The sequence below is a fragment of the Pogona vitticeps genome, chromosome 1, assembly GCF_051106095.1.
Source record: "Pogona vitticeps strain Pit_001003342236 chromosome 1, PviZW2.1, whole genome shotgun sequence".
In the NCBI taxonomy this organism is placed as follows: Eukaryota; Metazoa; Chordata; class Lepidosauria; order Squamata; family Agamidae; genus Pogona; species Pogona vitticeps.
The window spans coordinates 27559576-27583788 of NC_135783.1; the positions used below are offsets into that span (position 1 = coordinate 27559576).

The 24213-nt window shown below is 40.0% G+C and overlaps 2 long non-coding RNA genes across 4 annotated transcripts in view; one reads left to right on the plus strand and one right to left on the minus strand.

Moving 5' to 3' along the window:
• The first annotated feature begins 3611 nt into the window (after positions 1–3611).
• The window catches only part of LOC144585771 (uncharacterized), a 29439-nt gene continuing 8837 nt past the window's right edge, over positions 3612–24213 (plus strand). Inside the window, exons 1-2 of one of the 3 annotated variants that reach the window (XR_013540315.1) lie at positions 3612–5133; positions 14234–14354. This is a non-coding gene — a long non-coding RNA (uncharacterized LOC144585771). Of the gene's footprint in view, positions 5134–6604; positions 10521–10604; positions 14355–24213 lie in introns of those variants that run through there. The other 2 variants (XR_013540316.1, XR_013540314.1) reach the window with 2 other exon arrangements.
• LOC144585772 (uncharacterized) lies at positions 3688–14267 on the minus strand. Its single transcript, XR_013540318.1, has 2 exons — positions 14142–14267; positions 3688–6772 (listed from the first exon to the last, which is right to left on the minus strand). It is a non-coding gene; the product is annotated as an uncharacterized LOC144585772 (long non-coding RNA).

A 24213-nucleotide genomic window follows, 5' to 3' on the forward strand; every position in this document is an offset into this window, starting at 1 on the left:
AAGTAAGGGGATTTTGAACCATTTTACTCAGTTTATGAGTTCGTGTACCACTTTCTGTGGGCTAAACCGCAGAAGCCTGTGCTGCAGTGTCAGAAGACCAGCAGTAGTAAGATCGAATCCATGCGACAGAGTGAGCTCCCGTCGCTTTGTCCCAGCTACTTGCCAACCTAGCAGTTCGAAAGCATGTAAATGCAAGTAGATAAATAGGTACCATCTCGGTGAGAAGGTAAAATGGCATTCCCTAGTCACACTAGCCACGTGACAGCGGAAACTTGTCTTCGGACAAGCGCTGGCTCTACAGCTTGAAAAGCGGGATGAGCACCACCCTCTAGAGTCAGACACAACTGGACTAAAAATGTCAAGGGGAATCTTTACCTTTACCGCTTTCTGTTAAAAAAATTCCCAGCAACTAAAAAGAATAAAATGGTACAAATCCATTAAAAACAGTTCATTAAAAAGCAGTGTGACTGGCATTAACAATATCAGTAATCACAAAAATGCCTGTAAGCATAAAGAGATCAGTATTCAATTTGCAATGGAAACATTCAAGATACTGAGCTTGCCTAATCTCAGTGGAAGACTGTTTTACATAAAGGCCAACATAATAGAGAAAGTCCTCCTCCGCAGTGCAACCAAATGAGCCAGCCTTCCAAACAATAAGCAGAGCACCTCCTCCATATCACAACCAACATGGTCTGTATGGCAGAAGGCAGTCACAGATACCCTGGTCCTGAGCTGCTGAGGACCATATAAACCAAAAGTAGCACCTTCAGTGGGAGACATGGTGGCGCTGCGGGTTAAACCACAGAAGCCTCTGTGCTGCAGGGTCAGAAGACCAGCAGTCATAACATTGAATCCACAGGACGAAGTGAGCTCCTGTCACTTGTCCCAGCTCCTGCCAACCTAGCAGTTCGAAAGCATGTAAATGCGAGTAGGTAAATAGTGCCACCTTTGTGAGAAGGTAAAATGCATTCCGTGTCTAGCGTGCTGGCCACGTGACCACGGAAACTCTTCAGACAAAACACTCGCTGTATGGCTTGGAAACGGAGATGAGCACCGCGTCCTAGAGTCGGACACGACTGGACTAAATGTCAAGGGCAACCTTTACCTAGCACCTTCAGTGGCTCAATATTTAACTGTTGACCTGGGCAGGTCTTTCAGCACAGAATACACGTCTGCATGGTTGGAGGCTAAAAAGGGCAGATGCCACTTTTTGCACTAGATGTAGCTTGCAGACCAAGCACAAGAATAAAACAATTAGCTCTCCACCAGACAGTGGAAAGAAACCTTGAGCCCTGCAAATGTTTTCAGACTACGGCTTCCACAGGCCATGCATGATTGGTAGGGTTGATGGAAGCTGTAGCTACAACACCTGGTTCCCCATTTTTGCCCTAAGCAGTGCCCTGTGGCTGTACAGTTACCAGCATCAAAGATGTAGGGGGTATTACTATGGTGCTTGCTGGCTATTCTTTAGGGCATTAGTGACCACTCCTTATCTTCTCAAGGTTATCATCCAGTAAAACTAATTGCTGACAAGGACATGAGAAGGTCAAGACAGCCGTGGCCAATTGCATTCTGTTTTCTCTCTTGAGTTATTACCTGCATTAAACATGAGGGAGGGAGGGAGAACTCTTCAAATAAACAAAAAACAGGAAGTTGTGGCACCATAAAGAAAAACATTTTAAATGTCATAAGCCTTCATACACTACACTCAGTTTGCTTTGTTAGATGCATGAAATGTTATCCTGAGCTACAAATATTTGTGTTGTAGTACTGGCCAATAAATACAGTGGACCCTTGACTTACAGATGGCTCCACTTACGGACTTTTCGAGTGACAGACTTCTCTGGCCGCAAAATTTAGGTTCGACTTGCAGGCAGAGAATCGACCTACAGACTGGAAAAAAAAACCCAAAATGGAACAAAATTAATCCGGTTACGGATTAATCGGTTTTCAATGCATTGTAGGTCAATGGAGCCTCAACCTACAGACTTTTCGACCTGCAGCCACCGTTCCAATACCTATTAATTCCATAAGTCAAGGGTCCACTGTAATGAAATTGGAGGGTTATGAGATAAGAGTAGGCTGTGACAATTGTGTCATTAACTGTAATCATTCATAAAACACATGTCACAATCATGTCAGAACTAGATTGTTATTGTTTAGTCCTTAAGTCATGTCTAACTCTTTGTGACCCCATGGACCACAGCACGCCAGGCCCTTGCTATAGTTTGCTGTGGTCCACAAAGTCAAAGGTTTTTGCGTAGTCAATGAAGCAGAAGTAGATGTTTTTTCTGGAACTCTCTGGCTTTCTCCATAATCCAGCACATGTTAGCAATTTGGTCTTGAGTTCATCTGCCCCTTCGAAATCCAGCTTGTACTTCTGGGAGTTCTCGGTCCACATACTGCCTAAGCCTACCTTGTAGGATTTTAAGCATAACCTTGCTAGCGTGTGAAATGAGTCTACATAAGAACTAGATAAGCTAAGCTAATTAGGATTTCTTGCACTGAGAATAATGACCAGTGGAGAAGTATAGTTGTGGAGCAATAAAGACCATGTCCATGAAAACATAAAATGACCATGTAATGAGAAACAAAAAATTACAGATTGTTACAATTGATAATTGAAACTGTAAACAAAAGGAGAAAGAAGTGCAGGAAGCAGAACTTTTTTAGCTTAAACAAAAAAATTGGAGGCTGCTTTGGATATAGCCCAATGCTATCAGTTGGACCTGCCTTACTCAGAGGCTTATGAGAGGAACAAGAAAAGTGAGTTATTTTGAAAGGTTTTAAAAATAAGAGGGGAAACTAAGGTGATGTACATCATACCCAACTCTCCCAAGTCCCATCCTCCCAAATCAGAACTGTAGGAATTGCATTTCAACAATTATCAGCAGAATCATAGTTTCTTTACCCCAAATGCAAAAAGGAGTGCTGCTTGTTTGCATATTACCATGCCTATACACACATTACACTTCATTAAACCAGTTATAGTGACTGTGTTTTCAGTATCTTTTGAAGTTCAAGGTATTCCTACAAACCTAGGAAGTAATTTATTCTGCTCTTCCTTTGCTATTTTCCTGCTAAGCTGGTTAATTGTACGTTGCCAATTCCTTTGTTGCAGGAACAAAATACCAATAACGTGGCAATTCCAGGGAAATGTCTCATTCTAGCCAGTGTACAAGATGTTGCTTTATTTTGCTTCTCAGGTTGAATCATGGTCAAAGGCACAGAAGGAGCAGACAGCTAAATTCAGATTAAAGCCCCCACCTCCTTTGCAGGATGTACTTAACAGAGATCAGTAGCTGCCTCCTGAGGAGCCTAAACAGGATAATGACAGGGAGATAATGATGAGGCAGTTTAAAGACCAAGTGAGTTGCCTTATATAGTTTTAGCATCAGCCAAGAATTTGCCTCATTCTTGCTGATTTTTTTTTCAGGCTTGAATTTTTAGAGTGCAATGGCCAGTGCTAGTAATATTTGAGTACCCAGCTTGCTGGGGTGGCAATGTGTAGCCTGTATAATTAAAAATTGTAAACCGCCCGGAGAGTGCTTGTAGCGCTATGGGGCGGTATATAAGTCCAATAAATAAATAAATAAATAATATAATATAATTATGTCAGTATTCCTGCATTTAATGTTTCTTTTCTCTCACAGTGTATCTATGCTAAACTATACATTATTTATGTTTTTTAATATTTTGTAACTGTCATTTAATATTTGTGATTCTTAAACCGTTTGTGTTTCCTAAACCATTCATGTAAAGCTGACTACAGGGAGAAAGGTGGGGTATAAGTTAAACAAACAACAACAACAATGCTGTATATATATTCAAAAATTTTGGAGTATCTATCTATCTATCTATCTATCTATCTATCTATCTATCTATCTATCTATCTATCTATCTATCTATCTATCTATCTATCTATCTATCTATCATATTCTTACCCTGCCTTTCTCTTTAAAAAGGATCCAAGGTGGCTTACATAAATGAAAATAAAATATTTAAAGCTAGAAACTGTAAGTATACAAATATCACACTGAAACATGGTAAACAAAAGCAACACCAAAAACACATTCAAAGCAGCAAAGCACAACAATCCATTCTAAAAGCTTGCCTGAAGAGAAAGGTCTTCATCTGCTTGCAGGAGGGACAGCAAAGATGAGAGTCTTCCTGGCCTCCTGTGGGAGGGAGTTCCAAAATGTGAGCAGCAACAAAGAAAGCCCTCTCCCATTTCTCCACCAAACACACCTGTGAAGGTGGCAGGACTGAGAGAAAAGCCTCCCCTGATATTTTTAACACCCATGCAGGCTCATAGAGGGAGATGTGGTCCTTGAGATAACTTGGACCCAAGCCATTTAGGTTAAAACCAGCACTTTGAATTGTGCCTGGAAATGGATCGGCAGCTGTAAACTCATTCTATCATAAACTGCAAACTCCTTCTATCATAAACTGGTTAATCACAGTATTACAGGAGTCTTCCAAACGATTTGGGTTAATTTTCACTCCACAGGCCTTTTTATAAAAGGAAAATGGGTGTTGACCATGTCACACAAACTAGTTCACAGAACTGGACTGAAATTGTTATTTATGAGGAGGATTAATCTGTTATGTGAAGACGTGGGCTGCAGTTCATTAACACATGTGCCAAATAAAACTTCTTAGCCTTTGTAGACTTTTAGTTATTAATATTAATCCTACTTGTCTTCCAAGGCACTCAAGGAAGTGCACATGGCCCTCCGTGTTTTTCTCCTCACAGTGACCGCTGAGGTCGATTAGAACTGAATGGTGGAGACTGACCCTGAGTTCACCAATGAGCTTTTTGACTAAGTGGGGATTTGAATATAGGTCTCTCTAGTCCTTTACAAATGCTATGGACCACCAAAAACAAACAAACATAAAAACCCAGACAAATAACGGTTCTAGATCAAATCAAGCCTGGATTCTCCCTAGAAGCAAAAATGACTAAACTGAGGTTATTATACTTTCAGCATATTAGGAAAACAAAACTCACTGAAAAAGATAGTGATACTGAGACAAGTTGAGGACAACAAGAAAATAGGAAGAACAAGTAAGAGATGAATTGACTCAATCAAGGAATCCACAAAATTCAGTCTGCAGTTGCTGTTGATGGTAAGACCTTTTGGAAGTCACTAATTCATATGGTCACCATAAATCAGAGATGACTTAACAGCAATAACAACTCCTCAGTCCTTGTCTAACAATCAAACCAGGATTTCATGTTGGCTGTTAGCAGTAATTCCTTTTTGGTGTGGAAGGTTCAGACTGGGAGCTAGGTGAATATTCTACTGATGGACCTTTTGTATCAGCAGGTTGAAATCAGAGCATCCAAACTACTGGATCTGATAGCACCAGAAAGGGTTGTTTTGCTGGAGGCAATCTCCCTTAAAGCAATTCTTCCATCCATTCATGAATTGTTACAACTGCAAAAAAGAGTAGCCCTGACATTGGAGGCAAAAGGTCCATCTTTGGCATGGATCAAGATTGGGCAGGTTCATAATCTCCGCTGTATCGTGGATTGCTGGGGAATCAGCTTGCTCCAGACTGTGCTACAAGCCATAGGAAATGCAAGCTATTTCCCTATCTGATTGTATCGATATTTTATTTTGCTCTGCAAACAGGTGAGATCACAATCCAGATTTAGGAGTACTTTGCTATATAGAGGGATTAAGATTCAAAAGAATGAGGGAATTTGAAAATAACAACACACCCAAACACTATATATAAAAATTAAGAAAGAATATCCTTTACCCCTCTTCCTTTTCTCACATTACTGAGTTTTTTTAGCTGAAAAAGGACTGCCCTTTGTTTTAGTTGGTTTAACCTTACTCTTTTCCTATGAAGCTAAGTCATTCCATATTGACTATTTCCTTTTCCAGCACAAATACCCTATAGAAAGATTTGCAGCACCAAAGCTCTGTATGTAACTTCTGAGGTTAATGTGAGCTTTTGTGGACACGTCTACTTCTTTAGACACTTCAGACCTGTCCATGAAAGCTCACATTGTAATACAATTGCAGCTAGTCTTTCAGGTGTCACAACATTTTTTTTCCTTCTTTCTTAATTTTTGTTGCTTTTGCCTGACATTCTGAGGTACTGAAAATTAAAGAAATCCTGAACTGAAATGTTTAAAGGAAGCCACCAGGAAAGTATTCCTCATGCTTGGAATGATCTCTCTCTCTCTCTCTCTCTCTCTCTCTCACACACACACACACACAGAGAGAGAGACAGAGAGAGAGAGAGAGAGAGAGAGAGAGAGGCACATACACACACACGCACACACACACACACACAATTACCCATGAAACATTAAGCAAAATGACACCTTGGATGCAATGGAAGATAGCCACACACAGGAAGAAAGCAAAGTACCTTAGAGGTTTTTAAATCTAATTAGCACCATCTAGGATAACAGTGCAGGAAGGAGAGAGGGTGGCACGGTACTCTCTGGGTGCCAAACACCAGTTCATAGAGAAGCATATAAAAGCCATGTGGGCAGAATGTTTTTATACCTCCTAAAATGGTCTTTGTCTTTGAAATAAGAGAGAGCTTATTTCAGTTATACTGGAATGCTCTCCTAGGAAACCATGCCTATTTCTTTCACTTCTTGTTTTCTGTTGAGCAGCTTAATTGTTTCACAGGCATTTAGCTCTGCATAAACAGGTCGTATGTAAATCTCTTATTCTCCATTGCTTCTTGTAATGGCTGTTTTAATTTCTCACTTGTAATCCTTGGAAGAGGTCCAAAAAAACTGGAAGGCAATATAAAAGAGCTTTAGAAGTACAGTATATACGTAAAAATAGCCCTGTGACAACTTGAGTCATAGATTCATAGAATTGTAGAATTAGAAGCTAGATGAAGGTTCAACAACATTACAACTTTCTACCAAAGCATCCTGAACATATAGTAATCTAGCCTTTATTTTAAAATCTCCACCTAAAGAGAGTCAACCACGTGTGTTCTGCAGTCAAACAATTCTTACTATCAGGAAATTCTAATCTTTAGTTGAAATCTCGTTTCCTGTTATCTGAATTCCTCAGTTTAAGCCTTATCCTCTCTCTGGAGCTTCAGAAGATCAGCTCACATCATCTTCCACATGACAGCCCTTCGAATGTTTTAAGATAACTATCCTATCACCTTTCAGTCTTCTCTTCCCAGGCCAAATATATCCAAATCTCTGGTCTGTTCTTCATAAGCCTTGGTTTCCAGACCCTTTATCACCTTGTTTGCTCACCTGTGGATAGGTTCCAATTGCAAATATGTTTCATAAACGATGGTGCCCAGAACTGGACATAGTAATCCATGAAGTACTCTGTCCAGTTCCAGGCAACTTTTCCCAATATAATTGTCTTTTCCAGTGAGTCTTCTCTTCTCCCACACCCAAAGTACAACAGTCTCACTTCAATCTTTTCAGTTTCAGCTGATAGCCATAGTCACCATGATTGATTTAACTCCTTTTCAAGCAATACAAACTGGTAGGCATTGCTAAAATTTGTGGCAATGCATTTGACAGTTCAGCTGTGACCCGTGTTAAGAGCCACCTCCTTTAATTTGTCCTCAGTCTCCCGCCATGCCTTTTCGCGCAAAAGAGGCTGGGTTCTAGCATTATGGGTGAAGGAACAAAGCTTATCTCTACCTGCTGTCTGCAAACCTCAGTCACTTGACCTCATGACTGCAAACTAAAAAAGTAAGAAGGACCAGGAAGGAAAAGGAAAACAAGAACACAGAGATACAGGTTCACAAGTTCTTTTTGTTAGGAAGTTCCTCTGCTTGGAGGAAGGGTGCTGGATAGCAGCTGGGGAGATGCACTCCAGCGGAGCTGCTCATTGATATGAATACCAAAAAATTGTTGTCTTCCCCACTTTTCCCCCACATCCAAAGTATCTCTTCCATTGCTCCCACCCTTTTATGGCAGCTGGTTTAAGCCTGTTTTGATTACTTTTCTTAGGGGTGTAGTTTATGGCCTTCAGAAAAATGTATTACCAGAGAAGTCTACAGACAAAGAACAAGACAGTTTCTGCCTTCCAATTTATAATGTAAAAATGGGGCACAAAAGGAAAAAGGAAGGTGAGGGAAAAGAGGGGAAAAGCAAAAGAAAGCATCACTTCTTAAAGTTTCAGTTCTAATAATGACTAGTTGGTACAGAAACCACTCAGGTATCTCAAGAATAGTTTGGAACCTCCCTTTTTTTGGTAGTACTATAGCAGATATTTTTCCTTTGCTGTGATGGTCATGTGTAGTTTTTAAACATTTTAAATTGTTGAGTTCATAGCATCTTGGGAGAGGAGAGATAATGGCAAAGAATCTATTTCTCCCACCTATGATGTGGTTTTATAAAATTTTCTGCCCCTTGTTCGAACTGCGTGAGGGAATTAATGCAATTTTTGCTGCTTGAGTGATTGAACAGTTTGAAATGAACCATAAACCCCATCTGTTCATTCAGCTGATCGCATGTACACTGGGAACAGCAATAGAACATCATAACTTAAGGAGGATTCAGAAACAGTCCTCTTTTCGAATGTATGGAGCAAAGTCTTAAAAATCAAAGTCGATCTATCCTATATGTCTGTAATAAAATAGAACAATGTTTCCACAATCATGAGCCCAGTTAAGGAAAAGCAGAACATTTTCCGAACTGTCTATCATCTTTGAGAATTCTTAGAGAACAGGTGTGGTCCCTGAAGAATGTAGGCAAGCAAATGTCATCTCCATCTTTAAAAAGCAGGGGGAGAGAAGATCCTGGCAACTACCAACTAGTTTAACATAAATAACACGAAGGCTTCTGGAACATTAAACAATCAAGTCTATGAACATTAAGAAAAAATGCTGTGATTTCAAACACTCAGCATGGGTTTCTCAAAAACAAATTGAGCCAGCCTAGTTGTTTGTTCTTTTCTTTTTTTCTTTATAAATTACCAGCTTGGTAGACAAGAGAGTGCTGTTAATGTAGTGTATTTCAGTTTTAGGAATGGTTTTGACAAGGTTCCTCTTGCTATCTCAGTAGCTTATGTCTCTGGCTGTGGAGCCAGAGGTTGGGAGTTCAGTTCCCCACTGTGCTTCCTTGAGAGGGGCTGGACTCAGGGATCCATTGCATCCCTTCAATCTCTGCAATTCAAAGGTTATTTAAAGGTTATATGCTAGCAGCCAGATTCATAAAAAAGTGGACCACACAAGACTTCAGTTCAGCAGATTTGTAGCTGTCTGGTGCACTGTGCGCAAAGAGTGCTCACAACTAATTTCTCATAATCCTGGAAAGAACTAACAAGTAAGGTGCCATAGGGTTCCATCTTGGGTCCAGTGTTGTTCAACATCTTCAAAAGTAACTTGGATGAGAGTGTGGAGAAGATGCTCATCAAATCTGCAGATGACACCAGACTGAAAATGGTACCTAATACTTTAGAACAATGGCTTCCAACCTTGGGTATCCCAGGTGTTCTTAGACAAAACTCCCCAAAGTCCTGGCCAGCACAGCTAGTCACGCAGTCCATGAATACTGTACCTGGTTATCCAAGGTTGGGAACCACTGTTTTAGAAGACATAATAGCACTCAAGAAAACCTTGATAGATTGGAAAACTGGACCAAAATAAACAAAATGAGTTTCAACAAGGAAGAATGTACAGTTCTGCATTTAGACAGGAAAACTAGATGCACAAATAAAAGATGGGTAGAACATTTGTAAAATATCTAGGAGTCTTATTACACCACAAGTTCAGAACCTGAGACAAAAGAGTGATGCAACAGCAAGAAGAAAAAAGAAAGGAAAAAAAACCACCAAGCAATATTCTGTTGCATCAAAGTGTAGTGTATCGATCAAGGGAAGAAATAGTATCTCTTTACTCTGCTTCAATCAGACCTTACCTAGAATATTGTGTCCAGTTCTACACACCATAGTTCAAGAAAGATATCTACAAGCTGGATTGTACCCACAGGTCACCCAGGATGATGAAAGGTCTGGAAACCAAGACCTGTGAGGCATTACTGAGATAATTAGGCATGTTTAGCTTGGAGAAGAAAGGGGTGAGGGTCAATATAATCATCATCATTATGTGTCATCAAGTCAATTCTGACTTATGGCAACCCTTTTCCGGGTTTTCCGGGTAGAGAGTACTCAGAAGTGATTTACCATTCCCTTCTTCTCGGGGTGCCTTGGGATAGTGTAGCTTGCCCAAGGCCACAGAGGTTAGATCTTCTGGTATGCACTACGGAGAATTGAACTCTCAAAGTCTGGCTTCCTAGCCAGATACCTAACTTGCTAAGCCATCCTCAAATATTTGAAGGACTGTCACATGGAGGATGGAGCAAGCTTCCTTCTTGTATCTCCAAAGGGTAGGACCTGAAAAAAAATTGATTTAAATTTCAAGAAAGGAAGAACTTCCTGACAGTAAGAGTGATTCAGAAGTGGAATGGACTGATGGACTGCCTCAGAGGGTGGTGGAGGATTAAAGAACTTAGCTACATTTTAATTGGTTTTATGATCAACTGTGGAGCTTGAAATCAGGTCAGTTTGCTGTCATTATGGCTTTTTGGTATTTGAAGCAATTTCATTTTGATTGATTGATTGATTGATTGATTAAGTTCAGGGAAGGAGAGGGAAAGAAAGAAAAAGAAACACTGTATGTCTACAAAGCAACTTATATCAGTTGTTATATTAGTCTATCTCTTTTAGGCATCCTGAACCTTCCATTGTCAACATTGAACAACACATTCTTTGCATTTTTCTTTCCTTCTTGAAAGGGAAGATGTTGTCAAAAACACTTCACTGTGGGACAACTAACTACGATTTGTTGGGATATGACATTCAGTTTCACCCTGAAAGTAGTACAAATATGCCTATAATAAATTTACAGTCAGAGCCCTTGAAACACAGACTGTCTGGAAAAAGCATGCTGATGGCAACTCTTTAATGAAGGATGAGTTACTGGTTTTGGATGGCGGCCATATACATGAGGCAGCATAGTGACATTCCATCTAGTCACTGGCTCCTTGGCTAAACCACTGGCTGGAGGTTCTCCAGATAGCACTTCACTGGAAAACTGGCTTTACTCCCTGTTTGCTGGAGGAATGAAGCCAGACACACTGAGCCACAACTTTGGAGGGCAGTTAAGTCCCAGCCGCAGGAAGGAGACAGCTCCCGAAGTATCAATGGCTTGTCTCCAGCTTCCACTCTCTCTGTGTATTTTTCCTTTGTGTAAATGCACAATCTCTGAGTACCTGAAAATAGGCAACATTATTGTAGACCCTCTGACAAGAAAGACCCAAAGCATTGGATTCCATTTGACTGTATGGTTGACATCAGCATGACATAGATGTGGGTGAAGGAGTGACTCTGTATCTTTGGACAATTTTCACTTAAGAATTTAGAAGGAAAATACTGCCAACTGTCTCTGCCTCCCATTTTTAATTTGGCACAGGTGGCTTGTATTCACAAATGTGTAAGGTTTACAGATTGGTTTAACTAAAATTTTGCCAAATGGATCTCTCTCAAGTCTAGCACTTTACAGTCAAATTTGAGTAAGTAGGTAAATAAATTAATCATTTGTCACTCTCTACTTCAGTTACAGACATTTTAACATCATTTGGAGAAAGGATGCTAAAAGATTTTTGAATGAAAATTTATTATTTCTGTATCATAGATTACTAAATTAGTAGAACCTGAGTTGCATAATTTTATCAAAGATAATACAGTTAAAATTTGCTAGACTTTTGCACCTTTTCTTTCAGAAACCTGGCAAAATCTGAAGAGTTATCATTAAGGATAAATCTGTTGTTCAGTATTCTTGTCTCTTTAATGATGGTCTTTAACTTTAGCTGAAGTGGGAGAAAGGAGACATATAAGAACAGGCTTCTATTGGATATCATTTCTGGGGGGTTCCTTCATCTATGGCAGTCCATGTTGCTCCTGGTGAATCCTCAGGTCACATAATTGGCCCCTGGAGGTCACCAAAGTTGCCTACTCTTGGATTATACTCTCTTCATTTTGGGGTCATCAACTCAGTGCCTATTTATTTTATTTATTTATTTATTTATTTGATTTTTACCCCGCCCCTCTAGACCATGTCTACTCGGGGCGGCTTACAAAATAAAACAAAACAGTATAAAAATATATAAAATCATAAAATTACAAATTTCAATTTGTCTACCTGGGGCATTCGTCCTGCTGTTTGGTCTACTCTGGGGATAGGCTGGTCCACTCCTTTTCCGGGCAATCACATGATGTAAATGCCAGTGCAAACCAGCTCTGCCCCGGAGTGTTCTCTATAATTTCCAGCTCACTGTAAGGGGCTACTATTCTTTAGGTGCAGATAGAATCACTCTGTTGGGGTTCAGTTTCAGCATGTGTGACCATTGGAATTGAACCAGAGTGGTTGGCTGGCTGGCACTTTGGCAAAGCCGCTTATGAATCTTAACACTATTGAGAAAAAGAGAACTTCTGCTTGGCTTTCCCTTGGAGGGTAGAGGAGAAGTTGTTTTGCATTTATTTTTCTTTGTTGCTAATACATCAGTTAGACTTTGTTTTTGTTTTTTTTTTAAAGAATTTATGTCAAAGTACAGTATCACTTTGGACTGCATTAGTTAGCAACCATTAAAGAATTGGAAAAGTGTGTCTCCCTTCTCCTCACAAGGAGAGCCAAGCAGAAGTTTTCCATCTCTGTGGATCATTAAGAGGCTTCTCCAAAGGGACAGCCAGACAACCATGTAAGAATATAGAGAAATCTTTCCCTTTAAACAGAAGCAATCTTTCCTTTTAAAGTGAAAGATCTTGATCATGCCAAATAGGGTTGCTGAGGTGCACTGTGGTTTCCAGACTTTAAACTACCTGATCCTTGCATCTGAATGTGAAGATTGCACCACACACATGCAACCTTCAGCAACTTTAAGTGACCCTATTTAGCTCATTCAAGCCTGCTCCAATTTATTTATTTATTTATTTATTTATTTATTTATTTATTTATTTATTTATTTATTTATTCATTCATTCATTCATTCATTCATTCATTCATTCAATTTATATCCCGCCCATCTGGTATATTCTACCAATTTGGCCATTTAGTCAAATTCTTACTTTTCAACTATATTGGGTTAAGTAAATGGTTCTGAAGTTTAAAATGTCAGTTTACAATAACAGAAACTTCCAGAGCTTTTGGAAAAGTTGTATTTTTAGCCCATACTTCCCAGAATCCCTCGGCCAACATGGCCATTGCTCTATTTGAGGGCCTTGGTGAGTTGCAATCTAAAAAAATGTAACTTCTCACATTCCTGATAAATTGAGGCCAACAGGGTCTGCCTATAAGATGCAACAACAGTCTTTTTCATTTTATTTTAGAGAAAACAAATTGAGCCATGACGCCACATGTCTTATGGGAGAGTTCTTTTCCAGATATTTTGGACTTCTGCTCCCAGAAGCCACCTTCAGCAGGACTGATCACAACTGGTTGCAAAAGCTGCAATTCCCAGTCCCTATCTCTTTGCTAGAAACGTCAAGATAGGGAAAAAATTCAAGAGCTCTACATGGTGAACAGTCCTCTATCGGGTGTTGGCTAAAATGTTTGGAAACCTCAGCTGCTCCAATATATGGCAGTTAAAACAAGGACCATGTGACCTACATATTGCACTCCATTGCCTTTTGCTTTGTATTCAGGATTAACTTACCATATTTTTCCATGTATAAGATGATACTTTTGTCCAAAATCTTTAAATTTAAAATTGAGGGCCATCTTATACACAGAGGTAAGGGGGGGGAAGGGATCAAAGCCCTTTGCGAAGAAAAGGGAGGGGGAAAGCACTTTCTTGCAAAGAAAGTGGAGAGGAAAAGCACTTTCTTGCAAAGAAAGTGGAGGGAGAAAGCAGGGACTTTCTTGGCAAGAAAGTGGAGGGGGAAAGCAGGGATTCCTGCTTTCCCCCTGCACTTGCTAAGTGGGTTTAGCAAGAAAGGAGAAAGCAGGGATCAAAGCAATCCTGCAGCACTTTGATCCCTGCTTTCCCCCTGCACTTGCTAAGCTCTGCTTAGATTTCTCAATTTCGTGTTAGAAAGGGGGGCATCTTATACATGGGGGCATATTATACACAGAAAAATACAATAACATTCTTTGAAGCTTTACATAACTTAAAACCAACCTACCTCAAATATTAAGTTATTAAGGTCTGAGTGAACACTATCAATTAGACTCCTGGGAAAACCCATAATTACTGAAGTCTATGTTCCAAATGCAGATGCTGAAGAAGATGAAATGGAAAGCAGTTTGGCAAATATCCAGGAGGAAACTGATCACACACCAAAACAAAAACAAAATCCAAAAAGAGGAAAAGGAAAAAAGAGAAAAAGACATATCAGGTAAGTGGAACACAAAAGTAAGGAACAAAGCAGAACCAAATATTTTTGGAAAATTTGACCTAGGGTGAAAGACAAAGCAGGAAAATGACTCAAAGAGTTCTGTGAATCCAATACCAAACATTATGGTAAAGCTGAAAAAGAACACTAAAGGAATCATAGTGCCAAAATATAATTTAAACATTTCTGATTAATTTAAAGTCCACGTTAAGAATAGATTCGCATAACCAAACTCAATACATCACGAATCAGAAGACATGTGGATTGATACCAGGGATATTATTAGGGAAGAATACAAAAAATAAATAAATCCGGTAGTAGAAAAGGGAAGATGGATAATGGAAGAAATATTTAAAATTGTAAATGACAGGCAAGAAACAAACATAAAAAGGTGACAGAGTAGCGTCAGGATCATGAATGCAGCTTTTCAGTGACTGTCACATAGAGTCAGAGAAATATTACAATAATCAGTGCAAAGAAATAAGGAAAACATGAAAAGAGGAAAAACAAGAGAAGTCTTCCAGAAGATCCAAGAAATCAAAAGAGAAATTTAAACCAAGATTAGGAGTGCTGAAAGACAAACAGGGAAGCAAACTATCTGTCCAGGAGAAAATATCTCTCCAGGAGAAAATAAAGAGAAGGTGGAATAAGTATACTTGAAGACGTATACAGAAGAAATAAAAAGATGATAGGATGAAGGACTTACAATTCTAAAAAGTAAAGTGAAAACTATCCTGAAAGCTATATCCCTCTTTCCATCAGTGAAACGGTACCATTCTGTAACAGGTGCAGAGCCTTTTCAGTGGTTGCACTAAGATCATGGAATGTACATCCTAAGGAAATCCTGACTGGCTCCTCCTATGTTTTTTTCCCCAGTACCTCATTAAGATCATTCTGTGATAGCTGACATTTAACCTTCCAGCATGCAAATGTTTTATTACACTTTTATACTCTTACTTGCTATTATTGTTTAAAGAAGAATCTGCTATTATCCTAGGGGTTTTGAAAAGTTTTGAAAAGTATTGAGCTTTGGCTGGGTGGAAAATTCTACTGGCATAGGGATCATACTGTCAGCACAATCATTGCCATGACACAAGTGACACAAGGTAGAAAACATGTCCCACGCTTGCAAAAATTCCATATTTCCCATGTTACTTACAATGACAAGATTTTTCACTCAGCAGAATCTCAGTACTGGCACTGGTGTGTAATTGCATTATATAATTATCTTAAAAATTTAAAATCCTCAAAAATATAATGAAGTAATGAGGCAAAGAAAATTTTCTCTATCATAATGTACACAGCTTTCTTCCTTAGAGCAACTGCTTGTTTGCCACTAACAAAGTGGCAGTTCAGTCTATCGGTGATCTTTCTGGAATAGTGCCAGAAATAAATCTGACCCAGTTTGCTTTGATTCTGTGATATTTCCATTCTGCTTTCCTGCAAGAGGCAGAAAGACATTTGATCAAGAAGTCTCTACATTTTTTTTGTCTGACTGCAAGCTGCTCGCTTGTTTACAGTCAAATAAATGAGATTATTCTAGTTCCTTTCTTTTTTGTTTCAAAGTATCTGAGATCAATGATTGATCAAGAAGGTGACAAATGATGAAATGCTACAAATCATTTTTATATCACTTGATTTGCACTTTTTGGAGATGAGCAAACATGATCCTTAAACCTATCAGACTGTGTGTTGAGTATTACTGTCTTACACCATATATAATGCTTTCTGAGACTGGCACTATTTATTTCAAATATTTTTATCCTCACTTTTTTTCAGGATAAAAAAGGTCCCGAGGCAGCTTACATCATTAAAGGACTGTACTTAAAACTCACAACAGTGTGTGCACAAATACTAAAAAAAAAGCAAACAAATACTATAGTAAAAAACATAAGCAACTTTAAATGCTGGATAGTTCAGTGACTTAGCCAGAGGTTGGGAGTTTGATTCCCCACTGTGCCTCCTTAACAAGGGTTGGACTCAATGATCCACAGGGTCCCTTCCAGCTCTGCACTTCTAAGATGATGATGATACAGTAACAGATGAGTATCATCGGCACACAGGAAGTTGAATAAATCTTCAGTGTGGATGGGATGCAAGTTTGATTAGAGTTTCTTGGACATAAGTGTGAATTGAGTGTCCACCCTAACTTACTTACAGGGAAATAAATTCAATATTAAGGATCTTTTAATAACTTTGCTTTAAAAGTCATCTTTGCTGTTCTTCAGATTCACTTATTCTTGTTTTATTTAATTATCTTTATATCCCATCTTTGAGAGCTGGCATAACTCAGTAGGGTGGAGTGCTGAACTGATGTGCCAGGGGCTGGGAGTTTGAATCTCCATCCTGCTTCCCAGGAGAGGAGCAAGCCAAGTTCACATGCCCTGGTGAGGTTATGAGCCCTGAAACCTGTGCAGCCATGGAAAAAACTGCATGATTACAGAATGCCATCAATCTATTTCCGAGTACTTGGTGCCATAAATCAGAATTAGCAGCATATAGGTATTAATCACCCTACGTTTATGTCCTTTTTTATTCTCACAAGGTAAGCAATGCTGAGAAGCAGTAGCCCAAGGTCATATAGTAAATTTGATAGCTCAAAGGAAGCTCTGAATCTGGGTCTCTCCATAACTACGCACTACACCACTCTGGCTCCCATACATCACCACCAGGCCATTCACTGTGCTGCATGACCATCTGTGGTCATATGGTCACATTACTGGAAGATCTCAGCCAGCTCCTATTCCTTTCTTGCCCTTTGACTGCAGGACAGAAGTGGAGAAACTACAACCCTTTATAAGTTCTGAACCAACCTCCAGAAGCTATAGCCAACATGTAGGAATTGTAAGAGAGTAGTAGTCCAAGGTTTCTGGAGGCCTAAACTTTCTCTCTCCCTGCTCTGGGATGAAAGGCAGAGAACCTAGACTCTATTAGGGTTGCTGGTGAATTTCATTTGCTCCACATTTTAAAGCATGCTGACCTAATTTGTATTTTCCAGAAAACTGTTTGGATCAGAACAGTTATCTTTTGGATTCTACAGTTCTCTGAATTTTGCAATACAGTTCTCAGCTCAACAAATATGTATATGTTACAGAAACTAGTACACAAAAATGTATTCTGTGGAAGATTGTGTAGGAAAATACAGCCACTGCAAAACAGTATACAAAATGTTTGTGCTAGGAAAAGCTGCATATGAACATTCTTTGCAATTTTAAAACACTGCTGAATGATGGACAGAAAAGATTTTTATTGAACATGTGCTGCAGTCTCACAAGCTGGATATAGACTGATTGATAGATCCCTCAGCTACATTGTGTTCATTGGAAGTTGTCTCAGAAGCAAGTCTTGGCTGGAAAGTTATGGTATATATATCAATCAGTCATGTTATTCAATATTGATTGATTTCAAACTATTTGCAAGATGTGCTTAGACTATTTTTCATACCCATAAACCTATCTTAAGTGCTCATACAAACAGTGGCCGAAATCCTGTTGCTTAGTGTAGTAAATTACACAAGAGTAGACTATTCAAATAGGCTTCCTCTAATTACAATTTACTATGCTAAAGTAAGTCACAGTTAGAGCAGGCCCATTTGAACCTTGAACTTACAGAGAAAGTGACTCATAAATCCCCACTGATTCAATGAGCCTACTGTACTTTAGTGAGATTTATTAGGCTAAGCAAGAGGATTTTGGCCACTATTTTCAAAGTCACAATGCATACAAGTAAAAAAAACAAAGACTTTTTTCATACAGCTGGATAAGAAGACCAACATCAACTAACATTATGATCTACCCATTCGCTGGAATGATTTAATCAGTAGTGCCTTGTTAAACTAGGGACATGATTACACTGTTGAAATAAATTGGAGCTGGTTCAGGTTTTTAGAAATTGATTTTACATTATGTAGAAGAAACATTATGTGGAAGTAACAGCGTTCCATGTCTAGTTGCGCTGGCCACATGACCACGGAAGACTGTCTTCGGACAAACGCTAGCTCTATGGGTTGGAAACGGAGATGAGCACCGCCCCCTGGAGCCGGACACGACTGGACAAATTGTCAAAGGGAACTTTTACCTTTACCTTTTTAGAAGAAACTTAGTGGCAGTAGAATATTTCTGAAGAGCACAGACCTGTGTTTTTAGTTCGTTGTATCACCCAAGAACAGGAAACCACCACGGGTCAATGGTGGGGCACGTGCTGGGCATGCTGAAGGTTCTAGGCTTAAGCCCTGGCATCCCCAACTGTGTGGGTGGAGAAACTGAACCTCTGCCTGGAGAGTGACTGTCAGTCAGTATAGATGAAACTGAATTAGGTGGTGAAGGGTCTGGCTAGGTTTAAGGCAACTTCCAGTGTTCCTTTAAATAACAAATGGCCTGGAAACGAAGACAAGCATAAAATCTGAGCAGTAGGGAATTCTAAAACTAGAAAGCACTTAAGAAAACCTGTCCCTCCAATTTTTAATCTTGCATTCCTCCTACATCATTTGATTATTTATTGACTTTTCATAAGCATATGTTAGAGGGTACATTCAAATTGGGATACATCTGCTATTGGCATGAATGATATTGATATACCACCACAATGAGTTTTACAGTAGTAGGAAGGACAAGAGGCCAATGGAAGTGTCCACTGCATGTGCTGGCATGTAGCCAGGCTTCATGCAATTTGCTGCATAAATAAGCTCCTCAAATAATGCTATGAAACACTCCGAGAAGGATTTAATACAAGCAGAGGGCCTGACTGCACGTAATGCTGTATTTAAACTTAGGCATGTCATTAAACAAGCCAGTCTGGGATTAATTAGTGATGAAAAGTGTCGAAAAGAACCTGCTTCTTATTCCTTTTCCCAGAGCTTTGACCACGTCTTGATAAAATATTGATGTAAGTAGTAGCGATATTTGTTGTGGCCCAGTTACCTCCCACACATTTCTTTCAGTGCTTCTCCCATTTGAATTATGCAGCGTCTCTTGGCAACTGGATTGTTTTTGTCATAAGACAGTAAATAATAAATCAGGAAGCTCTGTAAAAGGTAAGATGGATAGGTAAGCTCAAGTGTGTGTGTGTGTGTGTGTGTGTGTGTGTGTGTGTGTGTGTGTGTGTGTAAGAAATATTAGAGCTACAACTCCTTATCTGAATAGCTTTTTGTTGTCAATCATCTCAGTCTTGCATTTCAATTTACTATTAAGTCAGGTAACACTTCCCAGGAACTAAAACCCATTGGTCATAGCAGAATCTCCTTCTGAGTAAAGGTATATAGACTTGCACTGTTAATCTATTAACTCTTTTTCTAAAGCTGTATTAATTGCATCATTCCATACCTGGGTGTATCCCTATCTTTATACACTGCCAGCATGGACCATTCAGTTTGGATTAGTACTGTACTCTAGTCTAGAGTATGATGTTGGTGGAGTCACTCCTTACTCCCTTCTGCAACCCCCTTCTGCATCTGCAATTTGTCTCACAAAAAAAAAAGTCCCACTTGTTTTCATGGGAACTTTCATAATTTGGATTTTGCCAATTGAAATTACAGTTGCAAGGGTGCAATGTAAGTCATAAATGCTGGTGTAAAGCCAATTTGCTAGGATCTTGGTCCAGACTGAGACTTCCTGTGCTGGCACTTTATAATGGGGGAACCTTGTACTCAAGGTCAAAGTAACATGATTAAATTCATGTGTAGTTTGACACCTGAATGCAAGACACTGATAATAGATACTGATGACTAGCATTGTCAATATATGAGGTTTCTTATGGCCTGTATATTTACATACAATCCAGCAGTTCTTAAGATCAAAGTAGTATAATGTTTTGCCCTCTGCCCCTCCTTCAAGCTCCCTCTAATGTCCAGGGCATACCTCCAGTGTGGGGTACTATAATTTTATTTATATTGTCTTCATATCTAATGAGGCAGCACTAATTATGGTATTAAATAGCACACACCGTTCTACCAGCAGTTCAGTCACCTTGCTTATCCTGCAGTATGTTATACACCATTACCTGTGATCACTAATACAGTAATTCTATTTTACTTGTAGGAGGCCTGTCATCGGGGAAAGGACATAATTAGCAGTGTTTTAATATTTTAAGAGTTCAGTAATACTATATACTTTTTAAAGCAAGATGTTGAAAAAGTATTTTGGTTAGATTGTAAGTCATTTATAAATGCAGCAGAAAATAAATCATTACTACACAAGAGTGCAGCAATGATCTTGCACTGGCAAAACAAATCAACATTTTACAAGACAATTTTTTAAAAGGGGCCTGCCGAAACAAAAAAATGATGGGACTGCCGAAACAAAAAATTATAACTCTTAAACTGGGTTTCAGATCAGCATTTAATTTTGCACAGCTGCAGCAGATAGTCTGCTCTTGGATATTGACCACACCCATGTCAGCGGTCAAGATGGACCACATCATTCACAGAGACATCAAACAGGGGGAAAGTCCAGAACCTGGTTTCTTTTTTTCATCAGGTAACCACTTCTTACCAAAACATGAAGCAATTGTGAGGGCTGTTTTTCAGCAAGCTCTCTAGGTATGAGAGCTACAAAGTAATCAAAATGTCTAGAAGAAATGTTAGTGCACACAGGATAATATCCTGTAGGCCATCTTGACTGCTGATATGGGTTTTGTCAACATTCAGGACGACCGTTGATATGTAGAGTCCGGCTTCCTTTTTCCTGCTGGCAGCATGATGATGATATTGTGCAGCAATGTTGGGCCATTTCTTGATGCTGGGAGCCATTGATACAAAAGCACAGTTTCCCACATTCATAAACCAGAGGGTTATTTTTGTTTTTTGAAGAACTGAACTAATCAGTGTTTTGTTGTTTGTTGTTGCTTAGTCATTTAGTTGTGTCCGACTCTTCGTGACCCCACAGACCAGAGCATGCCAGGCCCTCCTGTCTTCCACTGCCTCCCAGAGTTTGGTCAAATTCCTGTTGGTCGCTTCGATGACACTGTCCAACTATCTCGTCCTCTGTCGTCCCCTTCTCCTCTTGCCTTCACACTTTCCCAACATCAGGGTCTTTTCCAGGGAGTCTTCTCTTCTCATCAGATGGCCAAAGTATTGGAGCCTCAGTTCAGGATCTGTTCTTCCAGTGGGCATTCAGGGTTGATTTCCTTCAGAATGGATACGTTTGTTCTCCTTGCAGTCCAGGGGACTCTCAAGAGCCTCCTCCAGCACCACAATTCAAAAGCATACATTCCTCGGCAGTCAGCCTTCTTAATGGTCCAGCTCTCACTTCCATACACCCCTACTGAAAAAACCATAGCTTTGACTATGCGGACCTTTGTCAGCAAAGTGATGTCTCTGATTTTTCAGACGCTGTCGAGGTTTTCATTGCTTTCCTCCCAAGAAGCAGACATCTTTTAATTTTGTGGCTGCTGTCACCATCTGCAGTGATCATGGAGCCCAAGAAAGTGAAATCTGTCACTTCCTCCATATCTTCCCCTTCTATTTGCCAGGAGGTGATGGGACCAGTGGCCATGATCTTAGGGTTTTTTTAAATGTTGAGCTTTACACCATTTTTTGCGCTCTCCTCTTTCACCCTCATTAAGAGGTTCTTTAATTCCTCACTTTCTGCCATCAGAGTGGTATCATCTGCATATCTGAGGTTCTTGATATTTCTTCTGGCAATCTTAATTTCGGCTTGGGATTCATCCAGTCCTGCCTGTCGCATGATGTATTCTGCATATATGATAAATAAGCAGGGAGACAATATACAGCCTTGTCATATCCTTTCCCAATTTTGAACCAATCAATTGTTCCATATCCAGTTCTAACTGTTGCTTCCTGTTCCACATATACTGTAAATTTCTCAGGAGATATATAAGGTGGTCAGGCACTCCCGTTTCTTTAAGAACTTGCCATAGTTTGCTGTGGTCCACACAGTCAAAGGTTTTTGCATGGTCAATAAAGGAGATGTTTTTGTGGAACTCTTTGGATTTCTCCATAATCCAGCGCATGTTAGCAATTTGGTCTCTAGTTCTTCTGCCCCTTCGAAATCCTGCTTGTACTTCTGGGAATTCTCAGTCCATACTGCTGAAGCCTACCTTGTAGGATTTTGAGCATAACCTTGCTAGCGTGTGAAATGAGTGCAAATGTATGGTAGTTGGAGCATTCTTTGGCACTGCCCTTCTTTGGGATTGGGATGTAGACTGATCTTTTCCAATCCTCTGGCCACTGCTGAGTTTTCCAAACTTGCTGGCATATTCAGTGTAGCACCTTAACAGCACCATCTTTTAAGATTTTAAATAGTTCCACTGGGATGCCATCATCTCCACTGGCCTTGTTGTTAGCCATGCTTTCTAAGGCCCGCTTGACTTCACTCTCCAGGATGTCTGGCTCAAGGTATAATTCTGGTATAATTCCTCTGTGTATTCTTGCCACCTCTTCTTGACGTCTTCTGCTTATTTTAGGTCCACTCCATTTTTGTCCTTTATCATGTTCCTTTAATATATCCAATGTTCTTGAACAGATCTCAGGTTTTTCCCTTTCTATTATTTTCATCTATTTCTTTGCACTGTTAATTTAAGAAGGCCGTCTTTTCTCTCCTTGCTATTTGGAAGTCATTCAATTTTCTGTAACTTTCCCTATCTCCCTTGCATTTTGTTTCCCTTCTCTTCTCTGCTATTTGTAAGGCCTCTTGCATTTCCTTTTCTTTGGGATGGTTTTTGTTGCTGCCTCCTGTACAATGTTATGATCCTCTATCCAAAGTTCTTCAGGCACTCTGTCCACCAAATTGAGTTCCTTAAATCTCTTCTTCACTTCCACTGGGACTTGGTTTAGATTATACCTGAGTAGCCCAGTGGTTTTGCCTACTCTCTTCAGTTTAAGCTTGAATTTTGCTATGAGAAGCTGATGATCAGAGCCACAATCAGCTCCAGGTCTTGTTTTTGCTGACTGTATTACAGCTTCTCCATCTTTGGCTGCAGAGAACATAATCAATCTGATTTCGGCAATGCCCATCTGGTGATGTCCATGTGTAGAGTCGCCTCTTGTGTTCTTGGAAAAGAGTGTTTGTGAGGACCAGCTTATTCACTTGACAAAACTCTATTAGCCTTTGCCCTGATTTATTTTGAACTCCAAGGCCAAACTTTCCTGCTGTTCCTTTTATCTCTTGACTCTCTACTTCAGTATTCCAGTCCCCTATAATGAGAAGAACATCCTTCTTTGGTGTCAGTACTAGAAGGTGTTATGAGTCTTCATAGAATTTGTCAATTTCAGCCTCTTCAGCATTGGTGGTTGGTGCATAAACTTGGATTACTGTGATGTTGAAAGGTTTGCCTTGGATTCTTATTGAAATCATTCTATCATTTTTGAGATGGTATGCTAGTATCTCAGGTATACAGACCTGGCTTGCATAACCGAAACTTGGATTGGCGGAGAGGGGGGTCCCCCTCTAGCTCTCATCTGTCCGCCCGGTTATGCTGTCCAACACCAGGGTAGACTGGAGGGTCGGGGGGGAGTAGCCATTGTCCATAAGTCCAGCTTGGAGGTCACTAGGCGCTCCTCGGTGATAAAGCCGGGTCTTGAGGCCCTCCACGTGTCTATCGGGGCCAGGGATGGTATTGGGATCTTGCTGGGCTACCGTGCTCCCCGCGACCCAGCCACCTCCCTACCGGAGCTGGTGGACTTCGTCTCCGCGGCACTGTTGGGTTCCCTGAACCTATTGGTACTGGGGGATTTCAACGTGCGCGCGGGGGCGGAGACCTCTGGTCCAGCTCTTGAGTTCCTGGAGACCATGGCCTTCTTGAACATGTCCCAACATGTCAACGGCCCCACTCACGTGGGGGGTCATACACTTGACCTGTTTTTTTCTACCAATGGGAGTGAGAGTGGTCCGATGGTGACTGACCT